Consider the following 20,461-nt stretch of genomic DNA (forward strand, 5'->3'; position numbering starts at 1 on the left):
TCTTATATTCCTATCTTCTAACAGTTTCCTTAACACTGTAGTCCACAATTCATTATTAAAAAATTAAGATAACCACGGCTGCTCCTGGGAAGGTGTGGCACTTAAGAACTTTGTTTCCGAATACCTACCTGAACTCTATCGCTATCCTCGGGTGTCGTCTAAATACAAAAAACTGTTTTAATTAGTCCACAAGTTTGTTGTATTACGGAGAACTGCTTATACCTTAATGTGAGCGACCCCTGTTTATCCGACAGACCTCTTTGCTGTTATAATGTTCGGAGTATTCCATTGAACTGTATTCGTTTGTCATGGTCATGTTCACACTATTTTATCAAATTCATAGCTATACAATGCTAACCTGAAACGTCCATATGGCATTACACATCGAACAACCACGTCATCAATCAAGGACCTCAAGTGTAATACACATAGAAAATCCTACAGGCAGACTAGCTCTAGAAATAAATGATTCACGAACACACTAGCAGCAGTTGTACAAATGTGTAGATATGTAAGTATGTCTAACGGAAGAAGATTTTGTATGGAGATGGTTTTCATAATGCATTATGTTTGTGTATGGAGATGGTTTTCATAATGCATTATGTTTCTGTTACACAGGCTTATGGGACTCCTCATCTGTATACTTTAGTGCATTCTTGAAGCAACTGTTTCTAAAGGTGGTTTGCACTATGGTTCTCCTACACACATAAAAAAATTTTTGCTTCACCCCAGTTCCCGTAACTCCTGAACATAGACGTTGACTGTGGATACTGTATCACAGACACAGTAATCTAGCTCCTAAAACGTTTTCCAAGCACATACTAACAGTCTCTCGCTTGGCATGTGGTTCTACATAAAACGATTAAAGAACAAACCAGTTGCAAAAACCGTGATTAACAGTTTCAACCGAGCCATCGAAACATCATCATCAAAAAGGTGGCACCAATAACTTCACTGTGTTCACGTTGACACATTGATCTCCGTGTATTTCGAAGACCACATGTCATACTTACCTAAAGTGACGTTAAGAATGAAAGTTCTTAAAAAATGAGAGTTTTTAATGAATAATTAGTAATGCGTATCAGATGACATGAACTGTTTCCTTCTGGGTTTCCTTCTGTTACCGAGACTTCGTCATACCACTGATCGTCATTGCTGACTCGCCACAAAATGGTTCAAATGGCTCTGAGCACTATGGGACTCAACTGCTGAGGTCATTAGTCCCCTAGAACTTAGAACTAGTTAAACCTAACTAACCTAAGGACATCACAAACGTCCATGCCCGAGGCAGGATTCGAACCTGCGACCGTAGCGGTCTTGCGGTTCCAGACTGCAGCGCCTTTAACCGCACGGCCACTTCGGCCGGCGACTCGCCACAGAGTCACGTTATGTACAGTATTTGTAGCCAGTATCATTTAACTAAGGTGAACTTGATATTACATAGTGAAAATGTTTGTAATGGACCCGGATTCCGTTCATCAGCATTTGACTGCGTTAAATAGCCACTAAAAATGTTGAACATGGTTTCATTCCCTTGAAACAAACTAGAGATGTAACGTATGTGTTGGACGACGTATGGAACCCAGCACATAAATCGATAGTTACACAGCCACAATAAGATGCCAGATATCACATATTCTTAGCAGTAACGAAATGTTTGAAACTGCTCCCTGCCGCCGTTGGATAAGCAGCTGCAGCAGCAAGTCGTATACTCCTAGCTCACTCATTTCTTACATAGTTTAATTCTTAATTTCTTTGCGTGTTTTTGGTACTTGCATTGTTTGATACATAAATTTCGGGCGTATTATAGTATTTGAGACTTGTAGCATCGCGTTTCAGTACCTGAATAGTGTAAATTCGCGTAGTCGTTTGTCTTCTGTTTTTGTTTTGAACGGCCAGTGTCGGTTGGTCACAGTCAGTGTGCTCTCTGCCGCCGTTGGATAAGCAGATGCAGCAGCAAGTCGTATACTCCTAGCTCACTCATTTCTTACATAGTTTAATTCTTAATTTCTTTGCGTGTTTTTGGTACTTGCAGTGTTTAATTCATAAATTTCGGGGGTATTATAGTATTTGAGAGTTGTAGCATCGCGTTTTAGCACCTGAATAGTGTAAAATCGCGTAGTCTCCTTCCGCTGTAGAGCAGTGTGTCAGCAGTGCGCAAGTAGCAGCATTACTGCATTTACTAGGCAATCTTGTATTTTAATAACCGTTTAAATTTTGTCGATTTGTTTTCGCTCTCTGTAGATTAGTTCAGACGTTCTTTGCAAAACAGTTTTTAGCATGGATAGGGACTGCAACTGCTGTGTTCGGATGCAGGCTGAGTTGGCATCCCTTCGCTCCCAGCTTCAGGCAGTGTTGGCTTCGGTCACACAGCTTGAGGCTGTTGCCAATGGGCATCACTGTGGGGGTCCGAATGGGGGTTTGTCGGGGACGGCCAGCTAGTCCCACGCATCCCCCGATCGGAATAAGACTGTGGTTGCCCGGGATACTGCCCGCATAGAGGCTGATCCCTCACCTGTGGTAGAGTGGGAGGTCGTCTCAAGGTGTGGCAGGGGGCGAAAGACATTCCGGAGGGCTGAACGGAAGGCCTCTCCAGTTTGTCTGACGAACCGGTTTCAGGCTCTGTCCCAGGCTGATACTGATCTTCGGCCTGACATGGCTGCTTGTCCTGTTCCAGAGGTTGCCCCTCAGTCTGCAAGATCTGGGCGGTCGCAGAGGGTGGGCTTACTGGTAGTTGGGAGCTCCAACGTCAGGCGCGTAATGGGGCCCCTTAGGGAAATGGCAGCAAGAGAGGGGAAGAAACCCAATGTGCACTCCGTGTGCATACCGGGGGGAGTCATTCCAGATATGGAAAGGGTCCTTCCGGATGCCATGAAGGGTACAGGGTGCACCCATCTGCAGGTGGTCGCTCATGTCGGCACCATTGATGTGTGTCGCTATGGATCGGAGGAAATCCTCTCTGGCTTCCGGCGGCTATCTGATTTGGTGAAGACTGCCAGTCTCGCTAGCGGGATGAAAGCAGAGCTCACCATCTGCAGCATCGTCGACAGGACTGACTGCGGACCTTTGGTACAGAGCCGAGTGGAGGGTCTGAATCAGAGGCTGAGACGGTTCTGCGACTATGTGGGCTGCAGATTCCTCGACTTGCGCCATAGGGTGGTGGGGTTTCGGGTTCCGCTGGATAGGTCAGGAGTCCACTACACGCAACAAGCGGATACACGGGTAGCACGGGTTGTGTGGCGTGGGCTGGGCGGTTTTTTAGGTTAGATGGCCTTGGGCAAGTACAGAAAGGGCAACAGCCTCAACGGGTGCGGGGCAAAGTCAGGACATGCGGGGACCAAGCAGCAATCGGTATTGTAATTGTCAACTGTCGAAGCTGCGTTGGTAAAGTACCGGAACTTCAAGCGCTGATAGAAAGCACCGAAACTTAAATCGTTATAGGTACAGAAAGCCGGTTTAGCCAGAGATAAATTGTGCCGAAATTTTGACAAAGGTACAGACGGTGTTTAGGAAGGATAGATTGCATGCAACCGGTGGTGGAGTGTTCGTCGCTGTTAGTAGTAGTTTATCCTGTAGTGGAGTAGAAGTGGATAGTTCCTGTGAATTATTATGGGTGGAGGCTACACTCAACAACCGAGCTAGGTTAATAATTGGCTCCTTTTACCGACGTCCCGACTCAGCAGCGTTAGTGGCAGAACAACTGAGAGATAACGTGGAATACTTTTCACATAAATTTCCTCAGCATGTTAGTCTTAGGTGGAGATTTCAATTTACCAGATATAGACTGGGACACTCAGATGTTTAGGACGGGTGGTAGGGACAGAGCATCGAGTGACATTATACTGAGTGCACTATCCGAAAATTACCTCGAGCAATTAAACAGAGAACCGACTCGTGGAGATAACATCTTGGACCTACTGATAACAAACAGACCCGAACTTTTCGAATCTGTAAGTGCAGAACAGGGAATCAGTGATCATAAGGCCGTTGCAGCATCACTGAATATGGAAGTTAATAGGAATATAAAAAAAGGGAGGAAGGTTTATCTGTTTAGCAAGAGTAATAGAAGGCAGATTTCAGACTACCTAACAGATCAATACGAAAATTTCTGTTCCGACGCTGACAATGTTGAGTGTTTATGGAAAAAGTTCAAGGCAATCGTAAAATGCGTTTTAGACAGGCACGTGCCGAGTAAAACTGTGAGGGACGGGAAAAACCCACCATGGTACAACAACGAAGTTAGGAAACTACTGCGAAAGCAAAGAGAGCTTCACTCCAAGTTTAAACGCAGCCAAAACCTCTCAGACAAACAGAAGCTAAGCGATGTCAAAGTTACGTAAGGAGGGCTATGCGAGAAGCGTTCAGTGAATTCGAAAGTAAAATTCTATGTACCGACTTGACAGAAAATCCTAGGAAGTTCTGGTCTTACGTTAAATCAGTAAGTGGCTCGAAACAGCATATCCAGACACACCGGGATGATGATGGCATTGATACAGAGGATGACACGCGTAAAGCTGAAATACTAAACACCTTTTTCCAAAGCTGTTTTACAGAGGAAGACCGCACTGCAGTTCCTTCTCTAAATCCTCGCACAAACGAAAAAATGGCTGACATCGAAATAAGTGTCCAAGGAATAGAAAAGCAACTGGAATCACTCAACAGAGGAAAGTCCACTGGACCTGACGGGATACCAATTCGATTCTACACAGAGTACGCGAAAGAACTTGCCCCCCTTCTAACAGCCGTGTACCGCAAGTCTCTAGAGGAACGGAGGGTTCCAAATGATTGGAAGAGAGCACAGGTAGTCCCAGTCTTCAAGAAGGGTCGTCGAGCAGATGCGCAAAACTATAGACCTATATCTCTGACGTCCATCTGTTGTAGAATTTTAGAACATGTTTTTTGCTCGAGTATCATGTCGTTTTTGGAAACCCAGAATCTTCTATGTAGGAGTCAACATGGATTCCGGAAACAGCGATCGTGTGAGACCCAACTCGCGTTATTTGTTCATGAGACCCAGAAAATATTAGATAGAGGCTCCCAGGTAGATGCTATTTTCCTTGACTTCCGGAAGGCGTTCGATACAGTTCCGCACTGTCGCCTGATAAACAAAGTAAGAGCCTACGGAATATCAGACCAGCTGTGTGGCTGGATTGAAGAGTTTTTAGCAAACAGAACACAGCATGTTGTTATCAATGGAGAGACGTCTACAGACGTTAAAGTAACCTCTGGCGTGCCACAGGGGAGTGTTATGGGACCATTGCTTTTCACAATATATATAATTGACATAGTAGATAGTGTCGGAAGTTCCATGCGGCTTTTCGCGGATGATGCTGTAGTATACAGAGAAGTTGCAGCATTAGAAAATTGTAGCGAAATGCAGGAAGATCTGCAGCGGATAGGCACTTGGTGCAGGGAGTGGCAACTGTCCCTTAACATAGACAAATGTAATGTATTGCGAATACATAGAAAGAAGGATCCTTTATTGTATGATTATGTGATAGCGGAACAAACACTGGTAGCAGTTACTTCTGTAAAATATCTGGGAGTATGCGTGCGGAACGATTTGAAGTGGAATGATCATATAAAATTAATTGTTGGTAAGGCGGATACCAGGTTGAGATTCATTGGGAGAGTGCTTAGAAAATGTAGTCCATCAACAAAGGAGGTGGCTTACAAAACACTCGTTCGACCTATACTTGAGTATTGCTAATCAGTGTGGGATCCGTACCAGATCGGGTTGACGGAGGAGATAGAGAAGATCCAAAGAAGAGCGGCGCGTTTCATCACAGGGTTATTTGGTAACCGTGATAGCGTTACGGAGATGTTTAATAAACTCAAGTGGCAGACTCTGCAAGAGAGGCGCTCTGCATCGCGGTGTAGCTTGCTCGCCAGGTTTCGAGAGGGTGCGTTTCTGGATGAGGTATCGAATATATTGCTTCCCCCTACTTATACCTCCCGAGGAGATCACGAATCTAAAATTAGAGAGATTAGAGCGCGCACGGAAGCTTTCAGACAGTCGTTCTTCCCGCGAACCATACGCGACTGGAACAGGAATGGGAGGTAATGACAGTGGCACGTAAAGTGCCCTCCGCCACACACCGTTGGGTGGCTTGCGGAGTATAAATGTAGATGTAGATGTAAATGACGAGGATAATTAAGAAGTTACGGCTTTCCGGGATTCGAACGCGAGACCTAGAATTCGAATGCGAGACCTATCGCAATTTTCATATCCACGAATAGACGATAATCATGGGTTTCTTTCAGCAGTAGCGGGAGTAGCACATGTTTTGGCTAGAAATGACGTGACGAGGAGCGCAGGCATGACTTGGCATCGCACCCTGCACATATCGTCGTTGACCACACACAAGACAACACGATCACCATCGTCTTCGTTTTCACCACTAGCTTGGAGCGACATATTTGAACAGGAAATGATGTAACGAAAACATCTGTCTCTCTGCAAGTCCATACCGTTACTTATGGTCACTGGAAAAGAATAAACAGATTTTAAAATCAAAATAAATTTAGGTGTGCTCATGCTACAGCTTTAAAGGAAATCATGAAAATGTTTGTGCCGAACGGGGATTCGAAACCTTACACTCCCCATACGTTAAGGTCCTGAGGTATTGGGGATATTGAGCAAACAACGAATTCATTACTCTTTGTCGTCACGAAGGGATAAAAGTTCGAAAGGGAAGATCCAAGTTCGAATCCCTATTCAGAACTAATATATAAGCCTTCTCAAGCTGAAATAAGAGATCGAATAGGTGCCCTGTGACAACATACGGCGTTTAGTTCCTTAACTAAAATAAAAATAGTGGAAGAATGGTTATTGGTAACAGATTTCCTAACTGCTGCTACTTATGCCTCTGTTATGGGCCACCTAACACGTCGTCGATAGCGGAGGGACATCACGTTTCATATGAATTTAGAACGACGGTGGTTTCGGATGTTCTTCATTTGACGTAACCAGGAGTATACAGTGTCTACTAAAACCCGCTGCCTGAATTGGGAATAAGACCTAGACACTACATATACTAGCTTGCATCAAGCCTCAAGACTACAGAGCAACGCATGTGGCTGGGGTTTGATGTTGTTGTAGTACAAGTGCGCACACTGCTGACTTCGTAATTCCCCTGAGTAGATAGAACTCTGTTCAGTGGATTACTTTCTTAACCGATCAAATCGCCGTACTTCTGCCTGAAATTGATTTTGTAGTCACTGAAATAAAATAATATAATGTCATCCTACTTGCACTGCCAATTTAGTATGATGTCAAAGTACCCACAGTAAGAGTACTTTGCAGTTGAGTTGCTTTGCTGCACTGTCTGTTCACGGTAATCGTCTCTCAGTGCAAACAAGCTGAGTGATTAAACGGATTTTTCCATAGTTTACGTTCGTCAGTCTGCTAGCAGTATGAATCCATTGGACGCTCAGATATAGTATACTTCATATTCTAGCCCTCCAGTAACAGAAGAACCCTGCGTAAACTGCCGCCTGACACTAGCAGGTGTCGCCTCAGGAGATCGCGACGCACCTTGCCTTGAGCCTATGACCTACGGCGGACGTTTCTACAACCACTTTTGCATGCATAATATTATTTAATATTATAGTTCGGTTTCTGTAAACTGTGTCCATCATGCAGTAAAAATAACGTTGTGGCCAGTATTTTTGCAGCATATGAAGGGAGGATACTAAATATGTAATCAACCATTGCGAGTTACATTTAGCTGGAAGAAGGAGATTGATGCATATGTTTGTGACGAGTTTGGATTTCATAGAAGGTGAAGGCAGAAAGATCTAACATGTGGGCCCTCTATGGAGAGAGTCTAAGATATCAAGTCAGATAATTGATTTCTAGTCTATGTAGGATCATTAAACTATAATTATTTACCATAAGAGGGAAACCGAAAGTGTGGAGCTCTTTCACACAAAGAGGTTCCAACTTTAGTCTTTTGTGTGACTGTAACCAAAAACCAACGCACCTTAGTGTTTGCTCTGCGACTACGTTTCCACTCACGTACGAATCGGCTGAAGCATTCAGTGTTCCCTCAAAGGGATAGCTAAGGCATAGAATTCGCTATGAATACGACATTAATTGTAGTTTCTGTATGAAATAATCTTACTGGACAAAAAACACGTATGTGGTGGTTAGAGGCACAACGTAAGTGAAAAATCGTTCAAAATTTTTAAGCAAAACAGCAAAGTATCATATAAATATAGTAGGCTGATTCTGTTTCACTCCAGGAAGTATGAGAGTTGCCAGAAGAGTGTACAGTTTTCCCGAGTCCCAGTCACTCTCACGGCAGGAAGGACTACGTTTCCACGGCTGAAGCATGTCTTGAACTGGTTGTCAATCCAAGAGTAAAGGGCTAAATGATAAGGGATCTATCTTTCTATGTATTCGCAGCACATTACACTTGTCTACATTGAGATTCAATTGCCATTCCCTGCACCATGCGTCAATTCGCTGCAGATCCTCCTGGATTTCAGTACAATTTTACATTGTTACAACCTCTCGATATACCACAGCATCATCCGCAAAAAGCCTCAGTGAACTTCCGTTGTCATCCACAAGGTCATTTATGTATAGCAACGGTCCTACGACACTCCCCTGCAGCACACCTGAAATCACTCTTACTTCGGAAGACTTCTCTCCATTGAGAATGACGTGCTGCGTTTTGTTATCTAGGAACTCTTCAATCCAATCACACAATTGGTCTGATAGACCATATGCTCTTACTTTGTTCATTAAACGACTGTGGGGAACTGTATCGAACGCTTTGCGGAAGTCAAGAAACACGGCATCTACCTGTGAACCCGTGTCTCTGGCCCTCTAAGTCTCGTGGACGAATAGCGCGAGCTGGGTTTCACACGACCGTCTTTTTCGAAACCCAAGCTGATTCCTACAGAGTAGATTTCTGGTCTCCAGAAAAGTCATTATACTCGAACATAATACGTGTTCCAAAATTCTACAACTGATCGACGTTAGAGATATAGGTCTATAGTTCTGCACATCTGTTCGACGTCCCTTCTTGATAACGAGGACGACCTGTGCCCTTTTCCTATCCTTTGATACACAGCTGCAAGAAGGGGGGCAAGTTCCTTCGCGTACTCTGTTTAAAATCGAACTGGTATCCCATCAGGTCCAGGTTCTGATGAGGGGCTCAGTGTCAGGTTTTTAGATACGAAGAAAGAAAGGTACCCCGGAGATGGGTTTACACACAGCGACCAACCGCGACTTCTTGTTGTGGGAATGTGTCCTTATAAACTTCCAGACGGTGCCGAAATGTGTAGCGACCATACAGGAGCTGTAGAGATATTGTGTGAAATTACCACGGTTCATAAACAATATTCGTTGGCACCAAAGTTATTCGTCAGACCTCTATTAGCAATGTCTTATGGTTGAAGGTCTTATTTGTTACCTGTACTGCATTTGTATGTCTTATCTCTTACGGGATCGTGTTGTAATAATATTTATTTGTTTAAAAACGTACATTTTCCTTTCCGAATTCACATCGTATGGTAGTTAATACTGAGCAAGTCTTTCCCCTGCTTTAATGGATAGCAAATAATAACGGTCTACTTACCGTTAAAAATTTCTTTTTTTACTCGTTTTGGACGTAAGGTACCTTCATGACATCTTATAAAAGGACTTCATACACAGCTTTTAATTTGATGATAATGAATAATGTTATATACGATGAACATTCAATATTTAAAGAGCAAAAAGGCTGCAAATGGAACAGATTGTTCGATGGGTTTAGTACATTAATGACTTCAGATGGGCAACACTGGGACGAGCTGAAAACATCTGAAGGAAAATTTGGTTTGTTTTTCTTTCTGAAGGCAAATAGCGGCAGAAACCTTTTTCTTCAATGACTTTACATTGTGGTGAAAGTTGCATAAACAGCGAAAATTTTTGTAAATTGGTAGAATAATTCAAAAACGTTCGAACATCACTCAATAACGAGCAACTTTCTGGCCGGTCAGTTGAAAAGTCAGTTCCTACACTTAAAACCGCAATTGACGACATTATTCGGGAAGATCGACGCCTTACAGTTGAAAATATAACAAAATCAATTCCATCAAGCTGTTGGTACAGTTTGTAACATTAGTAGTAACAATCTCAAGTACAGGTAAAAAAATGCAAAGTGAGACATGAACGAGTTAACGCAACAAGGCCACGAATCAGGATTCAAAGTGTACAGGCTTGAAACACAACCATGAAAGGGAATTGGATCTTTGTTTTACTACATTTAAACGTGTGATAAAACTTGGATTAGCAATTTAAAACCACAGTCCGATAGACAAAGCATGGTACAATAATTTGTGGGAAGGTGGTTCAAGCAACAAGATAAAAACTATTTCGGCTGCATCAGGCATAAAATAATTAGTTCACCATTGGGATGAACGTATTAATATTGCTGAAGGTTACGTTGAGTAGTAAAAGTTTCGTTTTGTAAAAACACAGTTTTTTCTGCGTCAGTTTGTCTTTTTAAATATTTAAATTCCGTCGTATGAAGCGATTTAGACGGCTGTAATCACAAAACATTAGTTCGTGTCACGTGATTTCATAATTAACTGGGCACCACTGTTAAGAGTGAACTCCTAAGGCACGATGCTATGTAATGAGTCCTTTTATAAGACGTTACGATGCTGGAATATGCCTCAATAGTATGAACAAATAAATTTTTGAGTATGGATTGTTGTTGTTGTTGTTAGAGACCGAATAAAGTGCTGAGAAGCCAATTTTCTGTAACCACTTTCTAGTCGCAAGGTTATTGCGCTAGTTTATGTCGCAACTGATGCTTATACTTGTTACTTACAGCAATATTATGTATGCTTGATTAATTATTGTCAGTGCTACCCATTTATGGTTGAAGGTTTTACTCAGTAGCTCTACTGCATTTGTATCTCTTTCCTCTTAATGGATAATATTGTAATAATGTTTGTTTAAAATCGTGTACTTTCTCTCGCCCTCTTGATTTACCTTCCTCCTAAACCACTCTCTGTCTTTTCACACAGTATTCTCCCGTGTAATTAGTGCGCAAAAAATGATCAGGAGTTCACCTGTCCACGTATCACAGGTTGTGGAGGACATTACACGGCTGCATTCCAGTCATTTTAACACTTGAGTTGTAAATAAATTTGTGTAGAGTGTTTACTGCATATACAAAAGAAATACTAAGCAAGATACATTAATTCCTGTCAAAAAATTTATTCACATTATTTATATTTTAACTGAATGAAAAAGTACCCCTAAGGTGCTTATGTATTCCCCCCCCCCCCCCCCCCCCCCGTGATTTTCCTATGAAAAATGTTGGAAGTATTTGCCACGTCGAAATCATTTCCTGAATTTCGCTTAAGAGAGAAAATGTTACCATAACAACTGGTGGAGAGAGATTTTAAAGTAATACGGAGTAAACCACTGTTTGATTGCTGCCAATACACGTGACGAAATACCACGAATTACCTTTAAACAAATAATTCTGAATGTTACACGTACGGATACTGTCACAATTTGTGAATCACTAGTCTTTGACAACGCTCCGGATTTCTAAGCGACATAAAGCGACCAAAACGAGGAATTACTGATGTTGCAGCCTGAGGATTTCCTTTCCCGTATGACGGACTATACATCTGCATTTTTACAAAGATATCGCCTATGTAGCTCAGTTTCATATTGTCTCTTTGCTGTGTTACCGAAAGGCTAAAAGAGGGAAGTAGAATTAATCAGTACCATGCGGCCGGTATTTTTCACAAAGAGTTCGGATTGTTTTGCCATGATTTAGCTGTTTGGTGAGCAGATATGGCTACATGGCTGTGAACAGTAATCACGTCTCACGTTTGCCAATCGGTGACCACGGAATATTCATCCTACCGATATTGCTGCGTTTAGCCGTGGAATAGGAGGAGAGCAGGTGTAACCAGTTACGTGGCTACATCCCAATTTGCGCGAATGGTTACGGCCTCTGCAAATAACACAGCAGAACTGAAGCACAAGAGCGTTGAAAGCTGTAAAACCGGATCACCATAGCGAGCAGTAAACCTGTCCACTTCAGTGCGGTATGGACTGTAAACAGTTCGAAATCATTCATCTAAAAAATGGCTCTGAGCACTATGGGACTTAACTTCTGAGGTCATCAGTCCCCTAGAACTTAGAACTACTTAAACCTAACTAACCTAAGGACATCACACACATCCATGCCCGAGGCAGGATTCGAACCTGCGACCGTAGCAGTCGCGCGGTTCCGGACTGCGCGCCTAGAACCGCTAGACCACCGCAGCCGGCAAATCATTCATCTATCGTGTTATATAAGGAAATGAAGTCCGATTTTCTTCTAATGCGCAAGGCACAATTATCTATTTACTAACTCGTCTTTAGTTATAGAATTGTTTTTAATTGAGAGCGTTCCTCGCTCTAATATTCCCCGCCTGATATAACCTCAGTCAGGTGAAAGACGATGCGTGAGTGACATAACCGATGTGAAGCAACATCAGAATAAAAATTATTAATTTTTGCACTAAAAATGTCAAAAAGGAATATAAGATTAGAAGCGATTTTATAAATACATAGTGATAATATCATATTAAGATACACCGACGGAAAAAATACCGCAGCTCCTAGAAAGAGTTGAGCGGGATAAACTAAAGTTTGTAGGCGTGTTTCTAAATCTAAAAGATGACAGCTAGCATCGCTATTATGAGTAAGCAAATGACATTTGCTTTAAATGCACACTGTAACGGCAGTAAGCGTGAGCTACCTTCGTGATGGAACGTAGTGAGTCGATATTCGTCAAGAATGCATTTAAGACGACGAAGACGCCACTGTCAAAAGCCTACTGAGTGTTCAAATGGTTCAGATGGCTCTAAGCACTATGAGACTAAAAATCTGAAGTCATCACTGCCCTAGACGTAGAACTGCTTAAACCTAACGAACCTAAGGACATCACACACATCCATGCCCGAGGCAGGATTCGAACCTGCGACCGTAGCAGCCACGCGGTTCCAGATTGAAGCGCCTAGAACCGCTCGGCCACACCGGCCGTCCTTACTGAGTGCGAAGGAGGACTTGTACTGTGGCTACAAGACAGACGCCGGGCGTCCAAATGGCACTACGGAGAGGGAAAACCATTGTGATCGTCGTGTGGCTCTGTTGCATCGTACTGAATCTGCAGCAGCAATATGGGCAGCAGTTGGCACCATAGTGACGCAACGAACTGTTAAGAATCGGTTACTTCAAGGCACATGCCCTATAGTGGACATTCCACTGACATCAAACCATTGCCCTTTACGACTTCAGTAGTGTCAAGCTGCAGTTAATTGGAGGGTGGATTGGAAGTCTGTAGTGTTTTCTGCTGAAATTCGGTTATGACTCAGCGCCAGTGATTGCCGTGTGTGTTGGTTAGAAGGTAGTCCCGTGACCGCCTACAACCAACATGTCTGCGGCCTAGAACACTGGACCTACAACTGGAGTTATGGTCTGACAGCAGGAGACTCTTGAGGTTATCCCACGCATCCTGACTGCCAATTTTGAAGTCGTTCTGATGATTCGGCCTGTTGCGCTTTCATTCATTAACAACCTACCGGGATGTTTCCCAACAGGATAACGTTCGTCGACATACTGCTGTTGTAGCCCAACATGCTCTACAGTGTGTGTCTCCAATCGAGCATTTAAGGGATATCATCGAACGGCAAAATAATGTCATCTACAACGATAATTAACTGCCCCTTTATTGACCTACTAATTTCAGGTAAGGAATGAGGATTTTCTGCACTGAATCGTAGGTAAAGGTATGTGTGGGAAACACTGGCAAGGACAAGGTACAGGATGATACGAAATCTGTGAAGACGTCAGGGAAATCTTTCATGGTACTAGAGGAAGCTGTAGAGGGTAAAAAATATAGAAGACAGAGACTGGAACACATCCGGCAAATAATTGAGGACGTAGGTTGCAAGTGCCACTCTGAGATGAAAGGTTGACACAGGAGAGGAATTCATGGTGGGCCACATCAAGACAGTCAGAAGAATGATGATTCAAAAAAAAGTGATACAGGCGTGGATCTTCAACCCACAAACTGGCATCCGACACCGGTACAGCACAATGCATGATTGCATTCAATATCCTGACGGTTGCACCGTTTATTAATGGACCAGAATTTATATTTACAATGTAAATTTTTGCGCTTACATTAGCCTGAGGCCTTGCAATGTTTATGACTTAAATATGTTACCTACCCAAAGATAGTCACGAGATTTCATTTCACTACAGTGATTATTTCTCCCGCCAGTGTAGTTATGACCTAAGCGGTACTTAAACGAAGCGATTTGTGGTAGTGATTGAATCACTGTGTGGTAGTGAAATAAATACCAAGACACTAAGACTTTTGTTTAACCTGTAGGTGAAATAAAATCAGTGAACGCTCAATAAAGCGCAGAGATGCTACATTTTGTAGCAAAGAGAACAGAAAGTGAGGTAAACTGCCGCTGATTGAATTGTTGATGTAAACATGAGAAACATACAGCGACATAACTATTGTAGATATGGAATACAGTGCGCTACACGTTAGTCAACTAAATACCTGTTCTGACAGCAAGTTAGCTTTATGTAAAACTAATCTGTGGGGACAGAGACCTGATATACCACCGAACAGTCGAAAGACAGAAATGTAAATAGTAATAACACCTGTTATATAAATAAGGATAGAACAGGATGCTGCTGTAACAACTACGCTTAATACTTTAAAATACTGATAAATTTTGCATTGTGTATGTATGTATGTATGTGTGTATGTATGTATGAAAGACTAATATTTCATATTTGGCACTATGAAACATGCAGATGTGTGTCATGGCAAATATTCACACAGTACTTTCCAAATAATTCTATACAATTTCTTGATCATTACGAAAGAAACATGGGCCATGATAGACACTGCATTGCATGTTTCGATGTTCTACTGGTTGTGTAACTGTGAATACAAATCACTCAAACGTGGGACACATGCAACACCACAAGCCAGTGCTTCACGTGTTGTACAGTCACTTGACTCTATAATTTTTAAACTGATTTCTTACAACATGTAAGAAATAGTTACATCAAAGCTCTTTAGGGAACACGCTGGCGATAGCAGGGAATTTCATAATGTAGGAGACCATAGACTACCTTTTAATGAAACAGTGATGTCGTTGGAACGATTGTGCGCAGTCATAGTACTGGAGGCACAGTAGTGAATTGCGAATCATCAGTAGTGAGATACGGACTTACAGTTTTGGCGCGCTAGTGCCAAATGGAAATTGTTCTGGATTTGGTTTATGTAATGTGTAGCAGACAAAATATGTAAGTCAGCAAGCAATGTATGGGCACAGTACATGTTTGCAAGGAGATTTCTTAATTAAGGAATGTTACTGTGTTGCTCAATGTTATTCAAGCTGCTCGCTTAACAAGAAGAGCCTTTTGCCTATAATGGATACTATAAAAAGCATTACATCGCACGACAAGAAACTCGTCGCAAAGATATGTCAGACCAGTTGTTTTGCAATTTTATAGAGGGTCTGGCCTGGTAGTAGTTCATTTTCTTGAACAGTGTCGTGTTGTTCAGTTAAATAATAAAGCTAATTAAGTAAAACCAATTGATCCAAGTCATTAACAATCAGATGAGTCACATCCTTCACCAAAACTCACGAGACAGTCAGAAGTGAAAGGAATACTGAAAAGAAGATAAATCCAATTAATTTTACAGTTATCTTCCATTCAAAATTAATGTTGAAATCGGAGGCAGTAATTAATATATTCCTTAGTACACTGTTGCACTACGTCTGCAGACCAACAATCAAACCAAAAATTAATTCAAAGAAATTTATATTTCAGCAACCGAAGTACGTTGAGGCTCTTACAGTCAAAGTAATTTTATGACTCCATGTTGTGTTATGCAAACAATTTCGTATGATTATATTGTCGTAACACTGGAACTGGAAAATGGTAGTTCCTATAAATGACGCTATATCCGACATTAATTTGAGAAGTAAGCATGAAAGAATAGTAATTAGTTATGGATTGCGTTGTCGAAAATTTACGAATGGACAACTTTACTATGAGTTAAGTGAACGAAATTTAAATTGTGCTCACTTTGCAGCCGGCGACCGTTATTATTCTGCTATCTGAACTTATTCAGGTAGTTATTTATTCACTGTTATTAGTATCTACTGTAAATCATCAACATATCACTTTTATATGAAGATGGTATCTGTCCTTTCGGACATGTCCGATAGAACAGATACCATTGGTGCTCTTGTAGCTCTCGAAGAATGAAATTACAATGAAATACAGACCTTTAGCTGCTTACAGGCATTGATAAATATCAATGGGGACAGTTCTTCAGTGCGGATGCACTCACATTGCCCGAACTCTTACGAGAATCGGTAGATTGACTGCTGCAAGCAATAAGTATAGCGGGCCCGAGCACTACAAATGTATGGTGTGGACAGTAAGTTGGAAGTGTTGGTCTCACGGGGAGCGTGCCAGAGATAAGTCCCTGCAGTCGCAATATCCTCTGTGTCCTCGGTGGCTCAGACGGACGCCAGCACGGTAGTCCAGCGAGTTCGGTCAGAGGTTTAGCTGCCCTCTGCAATAAAAAGCTGAGTCATGGGCTCAACACTGAACTTGAACGGGTGTCATGGGACATCCGCACCCAACAAATGCAACGAACAATATCGAACAAAAACCCAGGTTCGAATCCCGGTCGGGGCACACATTTCCAACTGACCCGGTTGATATTTATCAACGCCTGTAAGCAGCTAAAGGCCTGGATTTCATCGTAACATCATTTTTATATTTAGATTATCGCTGTACTTGGGAAATCTAGCACGGTAACGAGCAGAATATGACTGCCTGTATTCTCCCTTTAAATATTTTTCTTCGGAATTGATGCCCTGGTTCCATTAATTGCTGGACTTTAGGTATACATTCCACAACACCTTTTATACACTGGTGATTGTAGATATGTTGTACTACCTACGTCAGATTTCAATGCAGATTGAAATTAAAAGATTGTTTGGTGAGCGAAGAGTCCGTAAGTAAATGAATTTGAAATTTATCACTGCCAAAACTGTAAGTTATACTACACAGACGGATCTGGAAGTACGTAATAAATGTAATAAATAACAACATTTTTCCATTAGCAGTTGATATCCGTTATCAGCATCAGTATTAGGAGTCACTGCAGAAACAAAAACCTCATGTACTCGTTGTCCCATGGAAGCAAATATTCTGTAAATCTCATCTTGAGGTATTTTTTGCATGTGTGAAAAGCATGCTGTGTCAGTTAATGGGGATTACTGGCTGGAGGCCCGCATGAAAGAACTATTGTTCCCATCGCATCGTAGACAAGCCTTACTGGTGACAAATGAAGGTACCAAGCAGGGCGTACGTTTCTCAAGACAGTTCTACAGTAAATATCAATCTGGGGACTTGCTCCATATAGCTGGAATGTGCCATTTGGTACCACGGTCACTGATGGTCCTTTTTCGTATCCAATAGCTCCTCTCATCATAACTACATGAGTCAGATACGTAAGGGTATCGAGAATCGCTACAGCCTACGAGCATCCATCAAGGCGTCTACGGACACATTGGCAGCAGAAACATCAGCGAGATTCATCGCTAAACACCACAGAGAGCCACTGGAAATCCCACGTGACTCAGGAACTGCTGCGTTTAAGGCGTTGCTGTCTGTGGTGTGACGTCGGTTGTAAACGACGCATACCAACTCGAGGCCTGTACCCAGCTTCTAGTAACCGTTAGCAGAGCTTCGTGGTGACCAGTCTACCTATAACCTCTGCATTGATTTCAGATGTTATCGTCGACCTATTCGTCGAAGCCAATCGGCCAATCCACCAACCCTCTCGTGGTGTAAGGCTCATGAAAGGACGTGTGCTTATTTTTCTTGCCACACAGCTAGCCTGGGTCTATCTCGTCGTCGCTCGTTCTGCAGTCATTTTAATCAACTGTGTGCACAGTCTGTCGGTATGATACTGTCATGCCCCTGATACCAGTGATTTGACCCTTCTATGAGCCTGCGAGTTGACAACTGTGTGCACATACTCGTTTTCTGGGATTCCACCTGAAAATTTCTGGTAAAGTTATACACATTCGACCGTCATTAAGTATAAACATTATTTTTCACCTATGGATTGGGTCACATCGCATCAGGATGAAATCTTAGTCAACATAGCCCATAAACAAGGAAGCGTTATTGCATTCATTTAGTAGCGATCGGCCAAATGTGTTCATGAAGTAATACATTCACTGCAGTGAGTGTGTCTCAAGTAGGAATTATATAGGGTAGTAGAGACTAAAAATTATTTAGAAATATTGGAACAGTTTTCTCACCTGGTATTTTCCTGGACGAACTTGGTTCAACGTTTCGAATTTCATAGTCCATTTGATTATTTTCAACTGCTTCCACTTCGAGTATACCTAAATGTTGTGCGGCAACGTCTGCTACTGTTGACGGTTGCTGTGGTCCCAGTAGTCGGTCTCTTCCCTTGACGTGTTTGCTGCAGTAAATGCCAGTGCGTGTCGGGATGACGAAAAAAATGTTGTGAAGTTCCGTTGCTTTCATCCGAAGAGAGCTTGGGAACAAGTAGTGCTCGGCAACGATGCATACTCTCACCCTTCTCCAATTAACTCATCGAACATTTACAGCAGAATTATTTCATATCGATTTCTATAAACTGGCCTGTTCTTAAAAACTGCGGCACCCAGTCACTGATCTGATTCATCGTACACAACACCATATTATTCTAGGCAGCGTTTTTCAATTATTTGAGAAGTTCAGATATGGGTGCAATTTGTGGATCTGATAGAGATGAGGTCCATCAGTTCGGCATGTGCTGCCCTCTGGCTTTTGACAGAAGTGGCAAGCCATTAGCTGCACTATTGCCTTCTATTTATTTCGTGCTGTTCTAGGATCGATGATCATCCCTGTCGTCAACACGTTGCGGTAAGCGACGTTTGATTCTACCTTCGGCTGTATTCCTTGCGTGGTACATACTTGAAACTGTCGCGCGTCACCCTCCAGACCTCTGCACTGTACCAGGCTTAGAATATTCGCAGCGTCAGGCAACCTATATTTGGCCACAATGTAGTTTACGGATATCGCACTTCTTGCCCATTTTAGGCTGTAGTGTAACAAAACGATGTCCAGCACAAGTTTTCAGACGTGCGGTCACATAACACAACCAACTGTTCCGCTCTCTTCACGGATGGGTATAGTCTTTCGGCAGCTTCTAGTGCAGTTACTCAAGAGCATTTGCTCTTGAATAAAAAAGTCATTTTCTTTCTTATGTTGTCGTTGTACTTTAAAAGAAACACTTAATTTCATAAACTGGATTCTCCCCATTGAACATTATCAGGTAGTTGTCTCAAACGCGAAGTCTACACATACAAGACATAAAATATTTAAACATTTGGCGTATTTATTCACTGTGGCTTCCGGCCGTGGTGACCAAGCGGTTCTAGGCGCTACAGTCTGGATCCACGCGACTGTTACGGTCGTAGGTTCGCATCCTGCCTCGGGTATGGATGTGTGTGATGTCCTTAGGTTAGTTAGGTTTAAGTAGTTCTAAGCTCTAGGGGACTGATGACCTCAGAAGTTAAGTCTTTTGAACCAATTCACTGTGTGGCTGGGAAAATAACATAATAAAGAACATTAACGTAACTATTAAAGTTAAAACACACCTGACTTGGTCAACTTCTTAAAATCCTATAGCCCAAGTCAGCAATCCTAACAGTATCAGGTACTTCCAGTTTAAGACTAGTTCGTCAAAAGTTCTTGTCCCAGCGTTATACATTTCCCTGATTTACTCTTTAGGGAATCGTTTACTAAGTCTGGTAAACATCCATCAGTGATTGTAACTTTTATCTAATGGCGTGCGTGAATCTCGTAGTGACTGAAAAGGTAGTTTCACCTACCTGAATCATGGAGTGAACTTTTGACAGGTATCTGAAGTGATCATATTTGCAGTCGGTGCAGATTATTGAAAAACGTTCTTTCTGGTATGGAAAACTTCCTTTTGAAATAATCCTTAAAATATCGAAAGCTATAGTGAGTCAAATTTCCAGGGTGCTCCGAATCATCGCTGAGGACCATTTATCATAGACTGATGAGTGTGAACGTGGACACTGTAATACTAGTGACCGAAAGAACTCCGTTTGCTCAGCTGAGATTTTGAGGTTACAAGCGTAGTGTCTGATATTCAAACTGATGAAAACGCAGGAAGAGTAAATGAGCGACATCTCGCGGGGAAGTGGCGTATAGGGGCTAGGCCAGACACGCGGATGAGCACTGGCGCACATTTTGTGGGGCCGCAGAAATCCGAACAAGGGTGTAATTATGCTCCTGAGAATCAGCAAGTAGAAGACGCCTGTATTTCCCCATGGCTGAAATGGCTGAAAC

The sequence above is a fragment of the Schistocerca nitens genome, chromosome 6 (assembly GCF_023898315.1).
Source record: "Schistocerca nitens isolate TAMUIC-IGC-003100 chromosome 6, iqSchNite1.1, whole genome shotgun sequence".
NCBI lineage: Eukaryota > Metazoa > Arthropoda > Insecta > Orthoptera > Acrididae > Schistocerca > Schistocerca nitens.